At 43.5% G+C, this 24818-nt stretch overlaps 1 protein-coding gene and 1 long non-coding RNA gene across 17 annotated transcripts in view; one reads left to right on the plus strand and one right to left on the minus strand.

The window, feature by feature from the left end:
• The window catches only part of EPHA6 (EPH receptor A6), a 750202-nt gene that overhangs the window by 272826 nt on the left and 452558 nt on the right, over positions 1 to 24818 (plus strand). The window contains exon 2 of one of the 11 annotated variants that reach the window (XM_053308765.1): positions 2724 to 2775. The exons of the other annotated variants lie outside the window; for them this stretch is intronic. The gene's annotated coding sequence lies outside the window, so the exon portion shown is untranslated. The remainder of the gene's footprint in view (positions 1 to 2723; positions 2776 to 24818) is intronic. 11 annotated transcript variants of the gene reach the window in all.
• LOC128350438 (uncharacterized) overlaps positions 1 to 24818 on the minus strand; it is a 78430-nt gene that overhangs the window by 44200 nt on the left and 9412 nt on the right. The window lies entirely within an intron of this gene.

Consider the following 24818-nt stretch of genomic DNA (forward strand, 5'->3'; position numbering starts at 1 on the left):
GCCTGGGTAATAGAGTATCGAAATATATACATACAGAGATCTCAATTGCAATCAATCAACTGCTCCCGTATCAGTTTGCATGCTGCGGCACAGAATCTTGCTACCCCAGTTGTATTTGCTGTATACTGCTCTTCCAGAAGGAAGGAAGTATAATATACTCTTCTGATCGACCTGGCATGCTTTTTATAAGCGGTTCAACCCAGGCAATGAGAATATCCCTATAATACAAACAGTATAAAAACACATGTGAGATGGACTCAATTTTGACTCAAACCGCATGGACAATCATAGCTGGTTTCTGAGCGGTATTCTCTTATGGCCCCAGAAAGAGCCTGGAGGTGGCTCTGCTGACAGCTGCACATGGGTTTGAACTCATGTGCACAATTGCAGCTCTGTCCCTGCTTCAGTTAGTGAATTGGCAGAGACAGTAGACTATAGACAGCAGCTTGTACCCAAGGGTGCCTCCAGTGGCTGCCTCCACTCAGCACCTTAGCTGGGGACATGTCTGTATTATGCCCATTGCCACCACCATAGCTACGCCTCCTTTAGTCCCTCTCCTTGTCCTGCTCGTTTTCTTCCACCCCCTGGATAAAAAGGGAAAGGGGAATGGAGCAGGAGAGAAAGTGTGGAGGACAGTATTGTAATGGGCCATATGCTCTAGTCCACCGTTATATTTTCCTCCACACTTCCTCATCCCCTCTTTCTTCATAAAATCCCGAGAGCTGAAGCATCAGTAAAGGTAAAGTGTGCTGTCAAGTCAATGTTGACTCCTGGCACTCACAGAGCCCTGTGGTTTTCTTTTGGTAGAATACAGGAGGAGTTTACCATTGCCTCCTTCCATGTAGTATGAGATGATGCCTTTCAGCATCTTTCTATATTGCTGCTGCCTCATATAGGTGTTTCCCATAGTTTGGGAAACATAGCAGCGGGGATTCGAACCGGCAGCTTCTGCTTGTTAGTCAAGCATTTCCCCATTACGCCACTTAAGGTTAGTAGCAGCATTAATTTGCTTCCAAGGAATGGAAGAGTGTATATCAGGGCCGGCCCAAGGCTCAAGGGAGCCGCAGGCAAAGTCCACCCATGTGCCTCCCAGCCTCTTGGTCAAGCAAGGGAGAGAACGAGCACTCCCTGTAGCCCTCCCTTAGTCCTGGCCGCCACCTCTACCTGCTGCTTTTTCAGCAAGTAATAATCATGATACGGCATGATGCAGCAACTTTATTATAGATTGCCACAAAGTGATGGGCATGGTGGGTGCATGTTCCTCATTGCCTGCCCTCCTACCCTCTTTGCTGCCTTCTATGCCACCTCTACCTGTTTTGAAACAATTGCACTGGCTGCCGATATGTTTCCAGGCAAAATACAAAGTGCTGGTTATTACCTTTAAAGCCCTGAATGGCTTAGGTCTCGGATACCTTAGAGAGCACCTTCTTCTGCATGATCCCCACCATACATTAAGTTCATCTGAGGAGGTCTGTCTCCAGTTACTGCCAGTACGTCTGGTGGTGACTTAGAGGTGGGCCTTCTCTGTAGCTGCTCCTGAGCTGTGGAATGCACTCCCTGCAGAAATCCGTAATTTGAATTCATTATTGGCCTTCAGGAGAGCCCTCAAGATCTATCTGTTTGGCCTGGCCTTCCAGGGTTTTTAAATTGTTGTAATTGTTTTTAACTTCTTGTAACCTGGTTTTCTGGGGTTTTAAAATGTTTTGAATTTTTAACTGTAGATTGTTTTATGGTTTTTTATAGTCTGTTTTTAACTGTGAATTGATTTTAATTGTTTTGGTTTTTTTAATGTAAACCACCCTGAGCCATTTCTGGAAGGGTGGTATAGAAATCAAACCAAATCAATCAATCAATCAATACCTACTGCTTTTGTAGTGAGCTATGACATTGCATGGTAGCATCATTATAACTCTCTGTGAAAGTGGCAGGTGCAGCTGGATGTGGTGGCTGCAGGGAGGAGGGAGGGTGTGCAATGGGAGGCACCCAACTGCAAAGCATGCCCGCTAGCCCACCCACATGGGCAAAGGGTGCAGGCCAGCCCTGGGTCAGTTGTGATCCAGGCCATTGCCATCTCTACCTGCTTGGTGCCCTAGGCCAGGAATCCTCAACGTTGGGCCCCCAAATGTTAGTGGACTTCAACTCCCATAATTCCAAGCCCCAGTGGCCTTTGGTTGGAGATTATGGGAGTTGAAGTCCAATAACATCTGGGGGGCCCACGTTGAGGATCCCTGCCCTAGGCGACCACCTAGTTCATCTCGTGGGCAGGCCAGCCCTGGTGTATGTCACAACGGGAGGGAAGGGGAGGAGAGGGGAGGAGAGGGATGCACATGCTACCAGGTGATATTCTGTGTGGCAAAGTGCCACACAAGTAAAAGCTATATCTCAAGAAACTTATATTCTATATGCAAAAAAAATTTTAAACTGTGTATAAGGAAGTATGTTTATCCAGAAGCTTCATGCATGCTTTGCTGGATCAGGCTAAGGCTGGATCAGGCTAGTGCTGGATCAGGCTAAGGCTGTAATTATTATTATTATTTTTGTTACCTATACCTAAGTCATGCTGAAGTCAATGAGATTTGCCCATGAGTACAGATGGCAGGTTACATGAAATCATTAGGATTTTGCCACTGACTTGAATGAAATGTAAAAAATACATCCATAATTTAAAACTCAGAACAGCAAGCAACATTTTTTTTAAATAAAATGATATATTTTTCTTCCAGGATGACAGTAGTGGAAAGATTTTTCCCCCCCAGAGGCAATATAATTTGAAAAGTAAGTGGCATGTAAGCATTTCCTAATATTTAAAAACTATTCACAATTTAAATTGGCAGGTTTGGCACTAGACGTCTTTAAGAAGAATGGAGTAGACCAATAAGATAATGTCTACTTTGGACATTGTTAATGGGATATAACTGCAGATCAGGCTTATTTATCCATTATTTTTGAACATCAAAAAGGCAGTACCTTTATTTTACACATACACACCATTATTTACAAGTCACTTTAACTACACTTTGCAGAAGTCAAGAACAATCAATTTCAATATTATTATTAAGTAGGTTAGGCTGAGAGAGAAGTGACTGGCCCAGAGTCACCCAGAAAGTATCATGGCTGAATGTGGATTTGAACTCAGGTCTCTCCGGTTCTAGTCCAGCACTCTAACCACTACACCATGCTGGCTCAGGTATGTATAAGGATTTGCTTATCTAAATTTCAAGAACATGCATCAGCAGTGTTGTATCTGTTATACTTTTTGTTTTGATTATGCTATCATGCAGTGAGATTCTTATGATCACATAGAAAGTAAAGATCTATGGCCAACATCCTGACTAAAGCAGCACAGGTCTTCAGAAGTAACAGCAGCACTTCTTCACACAGTGAGAGTGATACATTAGGATGTCAGCCTATATTTATAATTGGCAGTTCCCAATATTCTGTCCCTTCTCCCAGTATTCTACCACATTCTTGCATGACCAAGAAACAACTTTGGATGGAACCAGGTAAAAGGGTGTAGTCTTGGTTCCTAATGACCGTACCCTGTTTCAAAGAACAAAATTGGGCGATTCTCACAATCGCCAAGAGCAGATGGGGGAGGGGGCAGGGAAAGCTCCAAAGAGCTTGCCTTCCCTGCAGACAATTGAAGGATTGGTAGTGGGAGCACAGAGCAGGGTGCATTGTGAGGATCCCCCAGCTGGTGCATGACCCCTTAACCTCATTTAAGAGACAGGCTTCCTAGGCAGGTTTGCTGCCAAGGTGCTGCCAGGAAATTTGAAAAGCATATTTAAAAAGCTATGCTCTGGCACTACAAGGAGCAAAGAAGCAGTTCTTTTCTGCTCGCATTGCTTCTGCATACTCACATCCAGCTGAGTTGTCTAGGGTTGTAAGGGGGCTAGTATGTGCCCCTCCCCCTTGAATTTGATCTTGGAACAATCAGTCACTTGCTGTGATGTTAAAATCTCTCGTATTCAGGCTGAACTGGACTGCACACTTACTGCACAGGCTATTGTAGAAATGCCCAGCAACTCCACTCATAGGATTAGATTGGATCACTTTCAGTTTGTGATTCTTGAGGATGTGGACAAACTGCTTCAGACTGTGAGTCCTACAACCTGTTCTCTTGATCCTTGCCCAACTTGGCTTATTTCACCTGATAAATGTATTATCAGAGAGGGTCTGGTAAATATCATAAGTGCTTCTCTGAGAGAAGGCAGGATGCCTCCTTGTCTTAAAGCTTTTTAAAAAAAGAAACCTCCATTGGACCCCTTGTTGTTGGCTAATTACTGACCCATTTCTAATCTTCCATGGTTGGGCAAGGTGACTGAGCAGGTGGTGGCCTCTCAGCTCCAGGCAGTTTTGGATGATATGGATTATCTAGACTTGTTCCAAACTGGCATTCGGGCTATGGGGTTGAGACTGCCTCGGTCAGCCTGATTGATGATCTCCAGTTGGCTGTCAATGGGGGAATGTGACTCTGCTGAAACTTTTGGGTCTCTCCTTGGCTTTCGATATCATCAACCATGATATTTTTTTGGGTCATTTGAGTGAGGTGGGATTGGGTGGCACTGATTTACAGTGGTTCCATTCCTACCTCTCTGGTAGATTCCAGATGGTGTCACTTGGAGACTGTTGCTCTGTGAAATGAGAACTAAAGTTTGAAGTTCCACAAGGCTCCATACTGTCTCCAATGCTTTTTAACATTTACATGAAACCGCTGGGAGAGATTATCTGGGGGTTTGGTGCAGGGTGTTATCAATATACTGATGACACCCAGATCTATTTCTCCATACCAACTTCATCTGGAAATAACATGACTTCCCTAAATGCCTGCCTGGAGGTGGTAATGGGCTGGATGAGGGATAACCAACTGAGGCTGAATCCAAGATGGAGGTACTGTCTGTGAGGGGTTAGGGGCTGAGAGATGGATACGATCTGCCTGTTCTGGATGGGATTACACTCCCCCTGACAGATCAGGTTTGTAGCTTGGGAGTGCTTCTAGATCCCAAACTCTCTCTGGTTTCTTAGGTTGAGGCAGGTCCCGGAGCACTTTTTATGAGCTTCAGCTGACATGTTAACTATGAACATTTCTGGAAGTACATGACCTTAAAACAGTAGTGCATATGCTGGTAACCTCTAGGCTTGACTACTGTAATGCACTCTAAGTGGGGCTGCCTTTGTACGTAGTCCAGAAGCTACAATTGGTACAGATTGCGGCAGCCAGACTGGTCTCGGGGCAACCCAAAGGGACCATATAACACTGATTTTGAAAGAATTGCACAGGCTGACGATATGTTTCTTGGTGAAATACAAAGTGCTGGTTATTACCTATAAAGCCCTCCACGGCTTGGGTCCAGGAAATGTAAGAAAGCACCTTCTTTGTCATGAACCCTGTTGCCTATTAAGATCATTGGAGAGGTCCGGTTAGGGATGTGCACAAAACTGGTTTGCCCAGTTCAGTTTGAATCTGTACCAAATTTGAATCAGACCAGGCATGTTCAGTTTTGGCAGCCCTTGGAAAGGGGTCCAGCTCAGTTCAAATTAGTATTGGCATGGGCCCAGTTCGACGGCGGGGGCATGTTTCATTTTTAGTTTTTAAAAACTTACTTACTGGTGGCTTTGGGGGGTGCTGCAGCAGCTTGTGGGAGTGGAGGTCTTTAGGATATACCCCCCTGCCAGCCTGCCCCCAGACTCCCATGGGCTGTTCTGGGCCATTTCGGGGCCCTTTTGGCCCTCTGAGAGCACACGGCAGTCATTTTTCAGGCCGATGTGCATGTATACAGGCCATTTGCATGGCTGTGTCAGCTACACAAATGGCCCATACACATGCATGGTAGCCTTGAAAATGGCCACCGTGCACTTGCAGAGGGCCAAAATGGCCCAAAATGGCTTGTGGGAGACAGGGGAGATGCCAACAAGGGGGACGCCGGAGACCTCCCCCCCCCCCCCCCGCCCACAGCCACCGCAGCAACCCTCGAAGGCTACCGCTGCCTCACCGAGTGATAAGTCACTTTTTGAAAAACTGAAAATGTAACACACACTTGCCTTTGAACTAGTGCCATAACGGCCCGAGAGATTCAGTCCAACCTCAGACTGAACTGTGTCAGGTTGAACCATTCAAACTGAGCCAGTTCAAATGCAAACCGATTCTAATTAGAACAAGTTCACACATCCCTAGGTCCTGTTATGGTTGCCGCTGGCTCATCTGGTGGCAACTCAGGATTGGGTTTTATTTGTGGCTGCCCCAGGACTTTGGAATATGCTTCCTGTTGAAATAAGCGCATTCCCTTCTCTGTTTGCTTTCAGGGGGACTCTCAAGATATACCTGATCTATCAGGCTTTTAAATGATTTTTAAAAAATCAGTTAATGTGTTTTTATCTGTGGCCTTGTTTTATTTGGTGAATTTTAACCATTTTATACTGTTTTTATATTTGCTGTATTTTTTTAAATCTGTACACTATCTAGAGATATATATATCAGGCGGTACAGAAATATGATAAGTAACTAAACAAAAAAATGGAGTTGGAGAAGGATCACAAGTCCTGGCTCTGCCCTTCACCTCCAGGCATTGATATGGTCTTCTGAACACATCTTACATGTGAACAAGCTTTACATGGATTGATTCTGTAGGAACAATCTCTACCCTACAAAAGTCAGAGCAGGGTCAGCAGGCATAACTCCAAATGTTGAAAATATGTGGGATTGGCTTAAGAGGGCTCTAGTTGCAGAATCTGGCCAGAGAACCGATCCAGTTCCTACCTAAAGGTATTTCTTTACTTTCTTCCATATCAGTGAATGGCTATCATGGGGGAAGGTAAAGCTCTGCTCTGGGAGAGAGCGTAAAGCTCTGCAGGGAGAAGAGAGAACCTGCATTCCACCACTCTGGTAGTCCAATTATTTGGGGGAGGTACAGTGTGTGTCTGGGTGCAGATTCACTGCAGTATATGGATCCTTATCTCTATATATACCCTTTCATCATAATGACCGGCATTTCACTGGTTTCACATGTGATATACTCTCAACTACATGAATAGTTTCAAATATTATTTTGGAATAAATTGCTTAAATTTATTTGTGGCAGGGGTGTGTGGTGGGGTAAACTACTTTGAGGACATCGCTCAGTTAGGCGGTATATAGATCAAATAAACAGGTATATATGGCCATTTTCCTTCTAGGCTTATAGCCTAGGTTGGGTGTAGTTATGCAAATCAGTTGCATGAATTCTGTGTAAAAAGGACAGCATGTGATTCAACACTCCACTACAATATTACAAGTGGGTTGCACTGTTACCAGGGTTGAAATACACATCAACAGACTGTTGATGTGTATCATTCTGCCTTTTTATGTATTTTTTATTAATTATTTTATTATTTGTTTATTTATTATGTTTATAAACCACTCCATCCGAAGGCTCTGAGTGGTGTACAACAAGTTTAAAAAGACACAAAAACACACACCATTTAAAACACAGTGCTCAAAATAATATAAAACCAATTTAAAACAATTCAAAACCATCTAAAACCAATTAAAATACTTAAAAAACAATTTAAAAACCTTGGAAGGCCAGGCCAAACAAGTAAGTTTTTAGGGCTCTCTTAAAGCCCAACAGGGGGCCTAAACTGCAGATATCTGCCAGGAGTACATTCCATAAGCCAGGAGCAACTACAGAAAAGGACCAGTTCCAAGTCGCCACCAGATGTACTGGTGGTGACTGGAGACAGACCTCTGCAGATGACCTCAATGTGAGATGGTGAACATACAGAAGAAGGCGCTCTCTAAGGTAGCCTGGAGACCTGGAGCACCCAAGCAAGGCATGGCGAGGTGTGAGTGGCCTGCAGGAGAGCCGCCGCTCATCTGGGTAGGCGATCTGCCCATCCAGTGGTGGGTGAATGCTAATACTGCAAGAGTGATTGCTGGACACCACCTTAATAGACTCTGCAGAAAAAGTGGAGTCCAAGTTGGACCGAATACAGGAGATTTTGTCCACAAAGAACCCATTAAAAGCACCGCAGCAGAACAAAGTCTCAAATACTTTACAATAGTTGACTAAATGTTTTATGAAGACAAGGTTCATAAAGAAAATGACATCATGCCTTTTTAATTGCACCATAATATCATCTGATAGCAAATGCAGAAGTGCTCCCTGGAACTGCAGAAGGCCCTCTGGACACACACACACACACACACACACTTCATTAGCAGCAGGAAGCCCCCCAGATTTTTTTTTAAGTTGTATTGTTCTAAAGCACTGTAAAATTTGAAAACATGAATTAAGGCTCAGGAAGTACAGTGTCTGATAAAACATAAACTTGAATTATACTTAAACAATCTCTCTCCCCCCACCCAACCCTGCCTTCTTTCTCTCTCTCTTCTCGGCGGTCTGTGGGAAGAGCGGGATTGCCCACCCCTCGCCACAGACAAGCACTCACCCATCGCTGGGCGGGTGGATCGCCCACCCCAATGGGCGGCAGCTCTCCTGCTGCAGCTGCAGCAGACATATGATTGCGAAGCCCAGTTTTGGGTCACAGTCACGCCCCAAACCTCTGTTAAGTGGCAGGCTATTTTAGAGGGCCCGCTGCCGGTGGGAGCTGTGCGGCTCCCAGTGGTTCTCACATGCAGCAGAAACCAGGCTGGGCTCCCTTTGCCCAGTTTCTGCTGCACATGTGAATAGCCTGCCTCTCACTCTTGCTCACTCTCAGTCTCTGAGGCAGTTCTCACGATCAGTGGGAACCGCCAGATAGGGTTATGCGGAGAGAGCGGGCTTAGCCCACAGACGATCCTCCAGTGTGCCCTGGGCGGCCGGATCAGCTGCCCACACAACTGCTGGCTACATTACGGAGCCGGTGGGGGCTTTGGAGATTGGGGGCCGTGCAGCCCCTGGAAGTTCCAGCATGCTCTGCGCAAGCGTGCAGAGCATGCTGGAGAGACCCCCCCGAGCTGGGAGGCTGCTTTTTAGTCTCCCAGTTGGGGGTCTCCTCGTGAGTTGCCGCAGCGCGGAGCCAGTCGCAGCAGTACATGATCTGTTAACCCCAGTTAGCAGAGCGCTCACTCCGGTAACATGGGCTACGGGGAGGGGTTCTTAGAGTGGTTTGCTGCCAGGAGCCGCTCAGCTCCCGTGGCAGCACACGACCGCCAAAAAGCGGGCTAGGCTCCCTTAGCCTGCTTTTTGGCGGTCGTGAGAATTGCCTCTCTGTCTCACTCTCTCTTTCTCGATAGATGTGTGTGTCACAATGAAGCAGCAATTATAGACTTCCTATCATATACAATTCCAGCATTTATTATTAATTTTCAATGTAAGAGGAATCTTGAATTCCCATTTCAGCTTTTATTTTCAGTTTTAACATAATAAGTAATATGTGCCACCATAGTTTTAATTGTTATGCCAAGTGGAGAGTGACAGCTGGGAAGCAATATGCAGAACATATTTGCATCTTCTATGAAATTACAAGTTTAAAAAAAATGAGGTCACCATGTTTTAAATTCTTTTTGAATCCTTTATTTCTCTTCCCTAGTATAAAAGAAATTTCTCTTTTTGATTTTTCTCCATAAATGTTCCAAATACATATAAACGTGGCAAAATACCTACTTGCACAATATTCAGACATGTTTTCCCTATATCCATTTAGGAAGAATCCTAAGTGGGCTCCACTGTGGGCTTCAGTGTAACCCTCTTCAAGTGGTTTAAAAGCACCACCGTAACTGTGCACAGTGGTGCAAATGGGTCAGCAGTCCTGTCCCCAACCTGTCACTCACAAATGCCACACTGCTATCGCTTAGAGGTGTTTGTCTGAACAGGAAAGTGACATATCCATGATGGTGGGCATTTCAGGGATCATGAGGCTGGAGTGATCCAGCCTCATAATCATGGAAACCATCACCATCACAGATACAGCATTTCCATGTGTAGACAAACGCTGCTCTAAGCTTGAGCAGTGCCATATTTGCCTGTGAGTGACAGGTCAGGGGCTTCACTTCCAATCCATTTGTGCCACTGTACACAGTTACCGTGGTGCTTTTAAATGTCTGAAGAGAGCTACAGTGGAGCCCACTTAGGGCTTTTCCTAAATGAGTACAGGAAAAACATGTCTGAATATTCTGCAAGTATTTTGCCAAGTTTTAATGTATTTGGAACATTTATGGGGGGAGGGGAGTATCATGAAAAAGCATTCTGTTTTATGCCAGCATCTGTTTATCCTCCTTGTTGTAGAAATGGCTTGGACACTGGTATGAATGACAAGTCAGACCAGACTAAACTCAGTTGCTCTCCTCCTGATTGAATTTGTATGAAATATAAAAACAGTGAAATTAATCACAACAAATGGCCCTTCAAGCAGCAGTGGTTAAAAATGATGGCTCTATTATCCTGCTACAGATAGCAGGAGAAACAGCATGGAGTCTTTTATTTACTTAGGGTGCAATTAACTACTTCTTCCCCAATTCTGCAGCTTTGGCTCAGCAAAATGTTCCTCATCCTGCTCACTAGGCTGCATGTATATTCGCAAAACTACAAATATATCCTTTCTAAGGAGTGGATAATCCATGAAGCTCATAAAATAGGTACACATACTTCTACTACCATTCCCTTCTTTAATAAAGCTTGACAGACTTAATGAAATATAATATTCAGGCATAACCGACTATAGGGGTGGGTGAACCAGGTGGTCACCAGGGTGTCTTCTTGAAGGGGTCACTGAGCTCAGTTTCATGGCTTGCTGTTTGTTGAATGTTTCTTGAAGGAGCCGGGGAGAAAGAAGTGGCAACACTGATAAACTAACCATGGCAGGGGGCATCAAAGTCACAGGCCAGCCCTGTCTACAGGCTTGAGATATGTCAATTCACAAAGGGGCCTATGATGTGCCCATTTAGTGATAACGGTAAAGTGTGCCATTGAGTCGATGTCGACTCCTGGCGACCACAGAGCCTTGTGGTTGTCTTTGGTAGGTAAGTCTCACTAAACTGAGCAGGGATTGATCCTAAGGACATGCTACTAAAATTGCAGCCTTAATTTATCATTTCTAGGAAGGTTGTCCTCTTCAAATCATGAACGGTTGCATGTCATTAGCTCTATTAGCTCTGTAAACCTGCATTCCCGCTACATGCCCTTAAATTCAGTTGAAACTAATGTACAGGTAAGTTAACCAATTTAGGCTATGGCCTTGAGTGGCCCTCATTTTAACACTGATAAGTATACTATGGAGACCTTGCTTTCCATTTTGAAAGCCTGTAAACATATTTAAAAATATCATGAATAAATACAACACTCCACTTTAAAAAAAAAAAAAAAGCAAAATGCATGAGATTTTTGATTATTACAGATTATAGTAGTGGCAATTGTTTGGTATAGTGAAGGGAACACATAGAGGCCAGTTCATATGTTACAGCAAACCATGGCTCCCTGCTCTTCATCTAGAAAGGGAACAGAGTGAAAGGCTGTTCTCATAAGCAGCCAAGCCCAGGCTAAGGCAGCTAAGCCTGGACTTGGCTACCCATCTTGCCAGGATCCATGCGGATCCCCATGGCACCATGGCACCAACCCCAGCACCAAAGTGCCTTCAACCAGGCTGCCCTTAACCCAAAGTGCCCTTAACCCAGTGCCCTTAACCTGGCGATTAGCTAAGGTTAAGGGCACAAACATGCCCATAACCTGGCTGCTGGGATAGTGTGTCAACAAGGGCTACTTGCAGTTCGTGCTGACACAGAGACAGGGGCCTAGAGTGCCCGTTCCCCAGGGGAATCCTTCAATGCACCACGCTTGGTGCACAGTGTACTGTGGTATACCCAGAGGCCAGGATAATGGGTCCCAGCATAAATGCAATCCTCCCTACTCTGAGCTGCAGGAAGCAGTGTGGATCATGCAGGAGAGTGCTCCACACTTCTACCAAGCACAGGATGATCGTCTAGGGGAAGGCGTGGTTTGCAAAGTCATTCAACACACCCAGTAGGTTGTGTGAATGGCCCCCTTATGTTGTTTGATGCAAAGCACTCTTTCCCATTTTGTCCAAATGTGTGGGGCTGTAATTTGTTCAGATCACTGGTTTGATATTGGCCTATCAATTTTTTGTAGCTTTTTAACAAACCACAGTCCCCCAAGTTCAGATGAAATGGGAGAATAGAGTTTGTATCAAACTGTAAAAGGAAGCTTTCCATTTCTTCCCTTCACATGCAACAACAAATCATTTTTCCCCATCTGAACCCAGTTACAAAGTCCTTTAAGATCTCAGCTCTTTCTTCCAATGAAGAAGGATTCCCTCCCCGCTGTTGTTTCTCAGGAATGATTACTATAATGAATAACACAACACAATATTGGAGAATACTCATACAATGAAAATTTTAATATTTTTTAAATTCCCTGAATGCAAGAAATTGTTTCCTTTTATTTACTGCTTAGTTCAGTAAATAGTATATTATTGGGACACATTCATGGCAGTGTATGGTCAGGAAGTACATGATGCTGCAATATTACTAAGCAGGGCTGGCTCAAGCTTTTGGAGGCCCCTCAGCAAACTGCCCCCCAGGGACTCCTGTCTACCTGGGTGAGCCCTGACTCTGTTGATCTGCAACCACTACACAAAGATTATGAGTATAGAGGCTATCTCAAGAGTCAGCAGTGAACGCTCCTGAAAGTCCTGGGCACTTAACAGCTGTCCAATAATGCTGACCTTGGATGCTGGTCCTGGTGACTGAGTGGGAAGCAACTTGGGAACAGAAACTGTATTTTTGATCATACAGGACTGACTGGAACAGAGATGCTCATTTGGGATGCAATATCAGCTTGGTTTTAGTTTGTGTTGCCTTTCCCACAAAAAAAGGTTTAGCAGCATGTTGCAATCAAGCCACCACTATGTTAAATCATGCTCTGTATGACTGGGATTCTTGCTGGAGTAATGACCTTTAAATTAAATGTGCTTATGGTTTAAGCTCCATTATATGTAGAGGTGACCCTTGTTATCCATGGTCCCAGAACCCATGGTTCCACATATCTGTGGATGGGTCTTCAAGACCAGGTTCCTTTATCAGCTAAAATCTGCCTATTCGTGGTTGCTGAGTAGCCAGAAATGACTTCCCATGTCACTTCCAGCCACATGTTACTTCACAGAGCCATTTTGAGGCTCTCTCTTTTAAAAAAAATGTTGGTGAATATTTGCCAAATGTTGGCTAATTTGGGGCTGGGGTGGGGCATTTCTGGAGCTCTGAGGCCCTAGAAAGCAAGGTACTGTGCATTTCTAGGCTTATTTCTCCCCCTTTCCAAATGTTTGGCTTGTTGTTAGGACCCTAGCCCCTAGATTCCCATAGGGGTGAGGTTTTTTTATTCACAGTTTTCGTACTTGTGATTATAGGCAAGAACTGAACCCCAACTAATAAAGAGGGCCAGCTGTACTAACTTGCTGCAGAAATATGCTGTGATTTGGTTAAAAATATATAACATATACAGACTATTATTTTATCTTATACTTTAGATATATAAATATATGAAACTGCCTTATTCAGTGTTAGACCACTGGTCTATCTAATTCAGTACTGTCAATACTAACTAACACTGGTTCTCCAGGGTTTCAGGCAAGAGTCTTTCTCCAAACAGAAGTCTTCTGCCTGGAGATACTGGAGATTGAAACTGGGACCTTCTGTAAAGCATGTGCTTCACTCGTGAGCTACAGGCATTTTAAAAGGTTAAATTAAACTAACATCCCAAGACCCTAGCAACAACAACAACCAAATTTCTTAGAAAATATCAGATAATTTAACTCCCAAATTGTAATGTTTTCCTTATTTTACCTGTCAAGTGTCTGCTTTACATGCAAAAGATACCAAATTTAATCTCTGACATCTCCATTTAAAAGAATCCTAGCTATCAGGACATCTGCCAGAGACCTTGAACAGCTCTGCTAATCAAAAAGGACAGTATTGAGCAAGGTGGACCAGTGCTCGGACTTACTTAAGGCAGCTTCATATGCTTATAATGTTACATTGGAAGTGCAGAATTGTTCTGTGCAGATCCCTCTACCCAAGTGATGCATAGGGAACCCTAGCATAACATTTGTAAGAATGAGGAAACATAGTGGGGGAATCATTTTGACCTTACAATAAGAAATCTCTACCAAAAAAGAAAAAGAAAAACATAACAAATAAACCCCACCTTTTAGAGCAAGTCATTAAACTGCCTAATAAATCAAACTGTGATGCTATATATTGAAAACACATTTTATCACAATATATGCAAGTTACCAACTTTTCAGAAGAGTAAGAACGTGTTTTTAAAATATATTTTAAAGGAAGCCTGCTATTGATAGTAGACATTAGTGAGAATAGCTTTGTCCTTGCCTTACATAGTGAAATAGTTTATATTCTTATACATATTTCATAACTATTTCATGTGTCAAATGTATATGGGCACTGTTATTCCAGAAGGCTGCTGCACTTTGTAGATTATTTTGATTATGAAAAAGAATACAACAGAAATCAGATTTTAAAAAGTGATATTTCCAAAAGTAGGGCATTTTCTGTCCTGATTAAATCAGAATTGTTAGTGTGAGTACTGAATGTTGATGTATTGAAGAATGCAGGCTGTCCTGACAAGCCATTCTATTAAAGTGGACACATTAGTGACACCATATATTTGAGATCTTGCCAATAGTAATTTGCTTAGGAAGTGAAATATGGGCTGTGGGCAATTTTAAGCAGGAAAGGGACAATGTTAAATAACCTCATAAATGACTTGTATTTTCTTGAGATACTAGGCTTGCAAAAGTTATTCTTCTGTCTCTTGTGAAAGATTATTTGAATGTGACCTGGATTCAAAGAACCATGCAATTTATTTATTTATTTATTTATTACAATTATATCCCATCCACTGTGCTCCTATATAACTAGCTCCATATATACAAAGGAAGTTTAGACTTCTGTTTTTCAAGCAGCAGTACACTATGCTCTTTTGAAATTGCAGTTTCATAAGCAGCCTGTGATATGGGATGGCGGGATAGGAAAAAGTCAAAACTTCCATGGGGCCCAATGAACATTCTGACTTGCCTGGAATAGCTCAGTGATTTCACCATGTATGCATGAGCAAATTAGAGCAGCCTCACCAGCCTTAGTGTCCCATTCTTTCCTGAACTTTACTTGTCATATCTTAAACAACGACAACAACAACAATCCTATGGATAACAACAACTGGATCAACCCATGAAGTATTCAGAGATCTGGACAAAGCTAAACATTGCAACTCTCTTTATGATGAAGAACATTCCTTCCAGGTTGTGGTGCTGACTTGAGCTGCCACTAAAATAAAGGGGCTGGCAGAACTTCAGAATTTATATGGAGCCAGATGAATGGGCTGCAATAGGGATGTGCATAAGCCAATTTGGCACCTCCTTTGGGAAGGGCCGAACCAGCTCGGGCACCCACAGCCAAAATGGTTCAATGGAACAGGGAGTGGTTCCCTTAAGGAGCAGTTAAGCAGGTCCTTACATGTTCCACTGCCACTCAGTCACCTTTCCAGGTCCATGTGTGCCAGCCATGTGCACGCTGATGCCATGTGCAGCCTGCAGGGAACAGTGCCACAGCTGTGTGTGGACTTTGCTCGAACGGGTGCTGTGCCCAGAAAAGTGGCGGAGTGGCAGCGGAGCAGGTAAGGCTTACCTGCCTACCTGCTCCTTAAGGTAACCACACTCCACCCTACCTGTACAAACAGTTCATGCGCATCCCTAGACTGCAATTTGCAGGGCCAAGTCAGTTGAGACTGGGTACATCAACATGTATTGTGGGAATGGGGGAGGTAAAGATGGGGCTTGATCCCTATTTGAATGTTATCAGAAAGGAGGTTGTACTCCCATATAGCCTGCTAAAGTACACCGGAAGTCCCACACAGCATGTCATTCACTCTTCCCCCCCACATCCAGTTACAACATTCATCTAAAGAGGTGAACACTGTAAGCATGAAGTTGGGCACTTCTGTGATCAGCAGGCTCAACCCTTACCAGCAATAATACACTAGGCCAAAACCCTCCACCGAACTGGCAGACCCATATGACCTTAGGGCCTGTTCACAAACATTTTCTAAGATCATCCCTGTAAACAAAGTAAAGAGGCACCTTTTAAAGTGGCGATTGCCTTTTATTTAGCAGGAGAACGGCAACTGTCACTATCCAGCTCCAGCACAACATTCCTCCAGTGGTTGTCTAGTAGCATACCTTCTGTTTCTTTTTAGATTGTCAGCCCTTTTGACACAGGGAACCATCTTAATTTTTATTATTTATTTTCTATGTAAACTGCTTTGGGAACTTTTGTTGAAAAGTAGTATATACATATTTGTAGTAGTAGTAGTAGCAGTAGTAAAAAGCATTAGTCTTTTAAGTGAATGTCTTCAAACATAGTTTATACCTATCATTACAGACAGCACACAGTTAATTCACTGTGCCTGATATACAGCACAAAGGGAAGAGTTTGCCTGATAATAAAGATTGCATCTGCTGTTTAACATCTGCAAACTAAATATATATATATATAATATATATTATTACTATATATTTAGTGGAAAATGTTCTAGATAGACATATATAAGACCTATACACATTCAAAAATGTCTCCCACACCAAAATTTGTCATGACAATGCAGAGGAAGAGCTATCTTGGAAATGTATACAGATAAAAAACAAACTGAATCTACTTAGTCTCTGAAAATCAATTCAAAGAGGCCTCTTAATATGTCTATTACTTTAATTAAAGTTCTTCTCAGTCCATAAATTATCTTTTTGCAACTTCAGTGGTTGCCAGCAATTGTCAGGAAGTAAGGAAGGCCAAAGTACCCTCCCAGAAGACCAAGGTTAATATACTCTGAGGACAAAAAGTCTTCCAGCTCATCAGCATTATATTATTGCAATCCATGTGTGGTTGCTTAATGCAGTACTGATAAGTTTAAGATTCTTAAACAAACACTACATCTTCCTCTTATGTTTAGGTATCTTGAATTATCATTTAATTGTGTCAGATTATGCAGTGGAAAACATATAGCAATGATGTTAGCCAGTCAAATTCAGTGATGATTTCCAATTGTTAGATTATTTCAGCTTTGCAAATAAGCCCACCAATTTACTCTTCCCCCCATAAAAAAATCTAGCCTCTCCTCCAAGACATATCAAAATTCCAGCTGCCTGTTTTGCATTTCAATACAGATTCGCAGAAAGTTGGAGGAAAAAATACATATAGAAGTGCTGGGAAAACCTGCCATTAGTGATATATTTTTCTCTGTCTGAGATTTTATTCTGTTTTTGTAAATGGTTGTCCGAAGCTCTGAGCTCATTGAAGATTTTTATAGCGGGGGAATGGAAAGAACCAAAGTATCCGTGTTCAGTTTCTGCCTTTGGAATAATTTCAAGCTCCATAGCAGAAACAAAAACAAAAACAAACATTGTGTGTAATTTGACACAGTGCTCATTTTTACTAGAAGGCCAAGGCCGAGCCTGGAATATGGGAGATAAATATATGTTGAGCTGCATCCAGACCAATTTTATGACATGCAATGCTAACATGCAGAGCTTTTTCTGATGCGCCGCTGCCCTCTGCTGTCTCCAATGGATAACACTGACGGTTCCCCAACTATCGGTGACATATTTTGTGAGGAGAGAATGGGAACAGCAGGGGTAAGAGGGGACCAGGAAAAATCACTGCACATGAATGGTGTTCTAACAGGCAGGCAACATTATTTGATTATTTGTTATATTTATATACCACTCAACTAACCAATGTCATTGAAATGATTATAAAATTACTTTGGCTGCTGCTTATTAACTTTGCCTTTGGACATGTTCAGAAAGCCTACCTGTCCCTCCCTCATTACTGAAAAATTGCATTTGAGGCCAAGCAACACATGTGCTGCTACTACTAGTAGTATACCTCACTCAGTGTGCTATGTATCCTAGGGCCGGCCCCACCTCTCACCTCACAACAGTTTTTAAATATAGACTGCAAGGTAGCTACATTTTGTAAGATAAAAAGTAAGTCAGAGACAAACTACACACAACTGGGTCTCACATAAAGTTTGACCTACTGGGGCATATAGAAACAAATTCCCTATCAGAGACAATGGGCAGGTTCTGATGACCCCAAAACAGTTGTAAATGCAATCTGAACCTCCCTGAGCCTGCACAAATGGGTATCTGCAGGACTTTTTCTAGGTTGGGGAGAGTGTTATGAGGGTGGTTTCTTAAATGCACTTATTTGAATTGATTTTATGGTTTTTATTCCTCTCAGTGTGTCCTTTATTTTGCTGCCACCATTTAAAGTCTCTGTATAAATATACAGGATCTCAGGATCTGTGTACATAAAGTTCTTCTGTTGAGATAACATGGTGTTGTAGGCATGGGGGTACAGACTAAGTTATTCACAGATTCCTTAAAGATGAAGATGAGTAAAATGGAAGTTTATGAATTATAACTTCTGACGTTAGTTCGATTATCTACTTGGAAAGTAGGGCTGTATACTTGCTTAGTTACAGGACTGTTCTTTTGACTGTTACAGACACTTTTCATTCAGTTCAGGCATATACAACTTTCATAAGAATCTTTAGGCTCATTTACACCTTCTATTCAACACTCGTACAACGGATGTACAGTGTACATGAAACGATGCACCCAGGCCAGGGAGCTCTTGTCCTCAGCTCCTGAAAAGACCAACAGCCTGAGACAACCTTTTATTAACATTCTGTAATTTGCTTCTTCTAATATTGTAAACTGCTTTGAGTGCCTTTGTCAAGGCAGAAAGGCGGTATAAAAATGTAGTAAATAAATCTATATATTTAATTCTCTTGGGACCATGCATGCTCAGGATTTGGCAGCGGAACTCTCGCGACACGCTGCAAGAGTATGGGACTGAGGGTTGGAAACGTCAGTTGGGGGTTGGAGGAGCCCGCCCGGAGGAGGAGGCCGAGGGGGTGCCGCTCTGGGAGCTGGGGGCGGCTAGCGAGGGGCAGCGAGAGAAGAAGAGGCTAGGAGAAGAGGAGAGGAGCCCGGCGGAGCGAGCGGTGGCAGCGGGCTAGCGAGGGGCAGTGAGAGGAGAAGAGGCGGCAGGCAGTTGAGCCGCGCCACCAAGAGGAGCCCAGCTGGGCGCGCGGCAGTGGCGGCGGGCTAGCAAGGGGCAGTGAGAGGAGAAGAGGCAGAGGGCGGTTGAGCCGTGCCGCAGAGAGGAGCCTGGCTGGGTGAGCAGCGGTGGCGGCGGGCTCCTGAAAATGGCTGGGCGCAGGCTGGCGAGCAACTGGGGCTGTTGTGGCGAGCATGGGGGCTGGGAGGGGGGAGAGCGGTGGAGGAGGCAGCGGGCCCTGCCAAAGGAGGTGGCCAGCGGGCGAAAATGAATGGTAATAGATTGGGGCAGAAGGTTGCAGGAAGCGGCAAGGAGAGACTAGTAGCGCAGATGCTGTGCACCGGTTCAGCTAGTAATAAATAATACACGGGTACATATGTGTACAAAGGTAGAGTCATTCATATATTATGTTGAATGCAGGTACAGAAATACACTTCCTATCTGTACCATGCATTTGAAGGGCCTATATCCAGGTTCACTTTTAAAATGAATACAGGTACAGTCATTCACACAAACACATGTACAAGTGTACAGGCATTTGTATACTCATACAGCATAATGTCTGAATCAGGCTTTTGTTTTTAAACTGTTTCTTTTCATAGCTCATACAGCTGATCCTCTTTAAACATGTGATACTCAAGACAATATTCTCCCCCACCCCCAGCCTCTCCATTAGGCTGTACATTAGACACTTTTACACAGTGAACTTTCAGTTCCAGCTGCTCACTTCAGCAACTGAACTTTGCTTTCTAAATGAACATGTTTAAACTGCCCCTTTTCTTCCCATTAGGGGTTTCCCAGTCTTGCCTGCAGGGCTTTTCTCCACCGGACTCATGAGTTTTTACACCTTTTTGCCCAGATAACATTCCAAATCTGAACAATCATATAGCATTAAACATTCTTTGAACATATGTAAAACCTCATCTCATCTCAGGGGGGAAAGGCTGCAATCCTATACCGACCTACCTGGGAATATACCCCATTGAATTCAGTGGGGCTGGCTTAATCCAGGGAGGGTAACTGCCTCCCCTTAACCCCTCTTCCAGACACTCATGCCTGCACATTCTCGCTTTCACCTCTCCTCACCTCCTCTACTTATGCACTAACATCTACATCACAATAGGTAAAAAGAGCTCTGTATAATCATCTAAAACCACAACTTTAACATACATATAAAAACTCTGGGTTTAGATCAGCTGTGGAGCTGTTATTTTACAGAATCAACAACAGATCCACTCCAATGTGGGAGCTATGCATTGGAGCTGAGAAGATGGTAGCAAGGAGGAAGAGGGAGTATGCAGGTTCAAGAGGATTAGAACCATGATTTATTGGGTCATCTGAACTGGACATATGACTTTCAAATTGATATAAATCTCAGCAGTGCCTCTTAATTCTAAAATTTACATACTTATTATGCAGTATGACAAGTATTAGGACAACATTTATAGGATGTTTTAAAAACTGGGTGTGTTTCATATGATAAATACCATATAATCATCATAATTAATAAACACTTCATTAAGGGAGGGCAAGATACCACCATGCCTCAAGCAGGCAATGGTAAGACCATTATATAAAAAGCTCTCCCTTGATCACTCCAACCTGGACAACTATAGACCTGTTTATAACCTTCCCTATTTGGGCAAGGTAATTGAGCATGTGGTGACATCCCAGCTATAGAGCGTCTTGGGTGATATGGATTGTCTAGACCCCTTTCAATCTGGCTTCCATTCTGGATATGGGACTGAAACTACCATGGTTGCTCTAGTGCAGGGATTCTCAACGTTGGGTCCCCAGATGTTATTGGAATTCAACTCCCATAATTCCCAACCAAAGGCCACTAAGGCTGGGGATTATGGGAGTTTAATAACATCGTGGGACTCAACGTTGAGAATCCCTGCTCTAGTGGATGACCTACACAAGGATCTTGGTAGTGGAGAGTGTGTCTCTATTGGTTCTTCTGGACCTTTCAACAGCATTCAATACCATTGACCATGGTATCCTTCTGGACCACCTCTCAAGTATAGGGATTGGAGGTATTGCTTTGGAACGGCTTTAGTCCATTCAGTAGGAGGTTTCAGAAAGTGTTGCTGGGGAACTAGTGCTTGGCTCCTTGGCCATTGTATTTATTATTATTTTTTATTATTATTTATTCAATTTCTATACTGCCCTTCCAAAATGGCTCAGGGTGGTTTACAATTAAAACAGAACAATTAAAATCAATTAACAATTAAAACAGCTATTATAAAACACCATAATGCAATAATTAAACAATCAGAACAATTAAAAAACCCTGAAAAACCAGGTTAAAACATTAAAAACCCTTTACAACAATTTAAAAGCCCTGGAAGGCCAGGCCAAACAGATAGGTTTTAAGTGCTCTCCTGAAGGTCAATAAAGAGTTCAGTTTATGGATTTCTGCAGGGAGTGCATTCCACAGTCCAGGAGCAGCTACAGAGAAGGCCTGTCTCTGAGTCGCCACCAGATGTACCAGTGGTAACTGGAGACAGACCTCCTCAGATGACCTTAATGTGCAGTGAGGATCATGCAGAAGAAGACACTCTCTAAGGTAACTTGGACTGAAACCATTCAGGGCTTAATAACTAGCACTTTGTTTTAGGTCTGAAAACATATTGGCAGCCAGTGCAGCTGTTTCAAAACAGGCATAGTATGGTCTCTCCAAGTTGCCCTGGAGACCAATCTGGCTGCCACATTTTGAACTAACTGAAGTTTCCTAGCTACATACAAAGGTATCCCCATGTAGAGCACATTGCAATAGTCAAGCCTGGAAGTTACCAGCTGGTGCACCACTATTTTGAGGGTGTACTCTTCAAGGAATAGATGCAGATGTCAAATCAGCCAAACCTGATAGAAATCACTCCTGGCCATGGCCTCCACCTGAGATACCAGAGTGAAGCCTGGGTCCAGGAGTACTCCGAAGCCCCATACCTGCTCCTTTTGTGGGAGTGTAACCCTATCCAGCACAGGGAGCTCTAACTCATCCCTCAGATTCGGAACCCCTACAATAAGCACCTCTGTCTTGCTTCGATTCAGTTTAAATTTGTTATCCCTCATGCAGCCCATTACGGCCTATAGGAAGGCATCTAGGGAATGAACACCAATTCCTGACGATGCAGATGAAAAGGAGAAGTAGATTTGGGTGTCATCAGCATACTGATAACACCCAGCACCAAATCTCCTGATGACCTCACCCAGTGGTTTCATGTAGATATTGAAAAGCATTGGTGACAGAACGGAGCCCCGAGGGACTCTATATAACAGCTCCTGTTTTGAGGAGCAACTGTCACCAAGATCCACCATCTGGAATCTACCCGAAAGATAGGAGCTGAACAACTGCAAAGCAGTGCCCTCATCTCCAACTCCCTCAGGCGATCCAGAAGGATACCATGGTCGATGGTACTGAACACCACTGAGAGATCCAAAAGACCTATCAGGCTGACCAAGACATCAGGCTGACCATCAGGCTGACCCATAGCCAGCTCTAAAGCCAGTTTGAAATGGGTCTAGATAATCAATTTTTTCACTAACTCCTAATTTCACTAATTCTTTCACTAACTCCTGACTTTTAACATTCTTGGGACAAGTCAGGAGAAGATGTAGATTTGTTTTGGGGAATGACAATAGAACAATAATCTGTTAACAGGAAATGAACTGAGACCCTGTTTACCTGGGACTGACCAAATATCTTGAGCTATAATTAAAAGACAATATCCAGAGGATAACAGGAATGGACACCTGTTGTGATCCAGAAGACTCAAATGGACATCAAAGAATTGAACCACTATAAGAAGGAGTCTCTGGACATGGCAGATTAGCAATCTTTTGCCTACAAGCAAGACTTGCTCATGAGCAATCAAAGGGTTTGCTGCCCAAGCCGCAGGGCTAGAGGCAGGAACTCTGTCCATGGACAGGAACTGTCTGTAACTTCTGCTGCGCAGTGAGAAGTCAAGACTTCCCCAGCCATGGTACGCTCACCCTCTGCCACGCTCTGAGCAAACTGCCTGCTTGACTGCTAGAAGATTGCATCGCTCCTAAGCTGCTGTTCCCAGCTACAGCCTCTCTCCTTCAGCTGAAAGCCCCACTGCTCTCAAGCCTCTGACCCTGGTAATATGCTGCTCCACAAGCCTTGGATCCCTCCATCCTTTCCCCTCCTTCTCCCTTCCCCTCTTCCCTCTACTAATTCCTGATCTCCCCAACCCATGCCAGTCCTAAACCTTCCTTACCCCCCTTTTCCACCTAAATCTGAATTATATTAGGCTCTAGGGAGATTGAACACACACACATATGTTAGTTAGGAACGCTGGGTGAATGGGGTTGCTGGCTAGGGTTATGATTTTTATTATTATTATTATTATTATTATTATTATTATTATTATTATTATTATTTCGATTTCTATACCGCCCTTCCAAAAAATAGCTCAGGGCGGTTTACAAAGAGAAACAATAAATAAATAAGATGGGTTGAAATATTGTTAGTAATACTGATAGATTGTTCTGTTTTCTGCTCAGTTAGATTGATGTTGTTATTCTTTTATACTCAATAAAGCCCATTGAATCATTTAGGATTGCTTTGGTCTCCTTTCTTCCTTGTGCCCAGATCCTACATGGTCACTGTATAAAATACCACTTTGTGACACTGGTTAAACAGGCCTAATTTTGTATGCTAGCTCATAAGCATATTTAGTATACAAATCAGGCCTGGTTCTCTACATATTGTCGGCCACCGCCCTCTCGATTACCTTGTCCAACCAAGGGAGATTGGAAATTGGCCTACAACTATCCATCGCTAAGGGGTCCAGGGAAGGCTTCATAAGTAGTGGTCTAACCATTGCCTCCTTCAAACATGGAGGCACCCTACCATCCCTCAGCGATGCATTTATGATATTAACTAGGCCATCTCCAACAATCTCCTTGCTAGGTAGAAGCAGCCAAGTTGGACAAAGATCCAGAGAACTAGTGGTAGGCTGCACTGCCCCAAGCAGATTACCCGCAATCTCAGGAGTCACAGATTGAAACCACTGCAAGAGGAATCGCTGGACACCTCCTTCATAGACCCTGCAGAAATAGTGGAGTCTAAGGAGTACAGGAGATTTTGTCCTCATAGAACCCATTAAAAGCGTCACAGCAGAACACCTCCAGAAACTGATTTGAAATAGAAGGAGCAGAAATTATACTCCTCACAACCCAGAATAGTTCTGCCAAATGCGAACCCGCAGGTGCAATGCACACTAACCAAAATCCCCCTTTTTGCCACAAGCACCACTACTGCATAAGCCTACAAATGAGTCCTATGCTTCATCCTGTCAAATTTGAGCTGAGTTCTCCTCCACTTGCATTCCAGTCATGGGCCACTTCAGCCCTCACAGCTCCTCAGTATACCAAAGGGCCATTTTTGAAGCAGGTCAGGATGGACACTTAGGAGCAATCATGTCTGCTGCCATGGTGAGTTCCCTATTCCAAGTTCCCACTAGGGCATCGACAGAATCACCAGCCACACCAACTTCAAAACCCTCCAAGGCCTTTTGGAAGCCTTTTTGGGCGGACCATCCTAATAGGTCCATCACACCTGCGGGGGTGGACTGTGGACATGAAACCAACCTTAACCAGGTAGTGGTCCATCCATGACAATGGGGAAACCACTGGATACCCCATCCACGGAACACCACCCTAATCTGAACAGAAGACCCAACTGAATGTGTGGCTGGCAATATGAGTTGGTTCAGAAAATAAT

Source organism: Hemicordylus capensis, chromosome 3 (genome assembly GCF_027244095.1).
Source record: "Hemicordylus capensis ecotype Gifberg chromosome 3, rHemCap1.1.pri, whole genome shotgun sequence".
In the NCBI taxonomy this organism is placed as follows: domain Eukaryota; kingdom Metazoa; phylum Chordata; class Lepidosauria; order Squamata; family Cordylidae; genus Hemicordylus; species Hemicordylus capensis.